Raw genomic sequence first — 1,147 nt, 5'->3', positions numbered from 1 at the left:
CTATTTTCTCTTGTTCCTGGGGATCTACTGTAATCTGGTTATAGCCTGAGTAGCCATCCAAAAAGCAGTAATAATCATGACCTGCCAGTCTTTCTAGCATCTGGTCTATGAATGGTAAAGGAAAATGATCCTTTCTGGTGGCTATATTGAGCCTTCTGTAGTCAATACACATGCGCCACCCTGTAACTCTTCTTGTAGGAACCAGTTCATTCTTTTCATTATGAACCACTGTCATGCCTCCCTTTTTGGGGATAACTTGAACAGGGCTCACCCAGGGGCTATCAAAAATAGGATAAATAATCCCAGCCTCCAGTAATTTGGTGACCTCTTTCTGCACCACTTCCTTCATGGTTGGATTTAGCCGCCTCTATGGTTGAACCACTGGTTTAGCATTATCCTCCAATAAGATTTTGTGCATGCATCTAGCTGGGCTTATGCCCTTAAGGTCACCTATGGACCACCCAAGAGCTGTCTTGTGTGTCTTTAGCACTTGAATTAGTGCTTCCTCTTCCTGTGGATTTAAAGCAGAGCTTATGATCACTGGAAAAGTGTCACCTTCTCCCAGAAATGCATATTTCAGGGATGGTGGTAATGGTTTGAGCTCGAGTTTAGGAGGTTTTCCTCTTCCAGAGGAAATTTCAGAGGCTCTTTCATTTCCTCTGAATCCTCCAAATCAGGCTGAACATCTTTAAAGATGTCTTCCAACTCTAATTCGAGACTCTCAGCCATGTTGATCTCTTCTACCAAAGAGTCAATAAGATCAACTTTCATGCAGTCTTTTGATGTGTCTGGATGCTGCATGGCTTTGACAGCATTCAACTTAAATTCATCCTCATTGACTCTCAAGGTTATTTCCCCTATTGGACATCAATGAGAGTTCGTCCAGTTGCTAGGAAGGGTCTTCCTAGAATGAGAGTAGCACTCTTATGCTCCTCTATTTCCAGCACTACAAAGTCAGTGGGAAAGGCGAATGGCCCAACTCTGACAATCATGTCTTCAATCACGCCTAATGGGTATTTAATGGAGCCATCAGCAAGTTGGAGACATATCCGGGTTGGTTTAACTTCTTCAGTTAAACCAAGCTTTCTGATAGTGGATGCAGGTATTAGGTTGATGCTTGCCCCAAGATCACATAAAGCTATCTTGG

The sequence above is a fragment of the Arachis hypogaea genome, chromosome 15 (genome assembly GCF_003086295.3).
Source record: "Arachis hypogaea cultivar Tifrunner chromosome 15, arahy.Tifrunner.gnm2.J5K5, whole genome shotgun sequence".
Classification (NCBI taxonomy): domain Eukaryota; kingdom Viridiplantae; phylum Streptophyta; class Magnoliopsida; order Fabales; family Fabaceae; genus Arachis; species Arachis hypogaea.
This window is presented reverse-complemented; position numbering follows the sequence as displayed.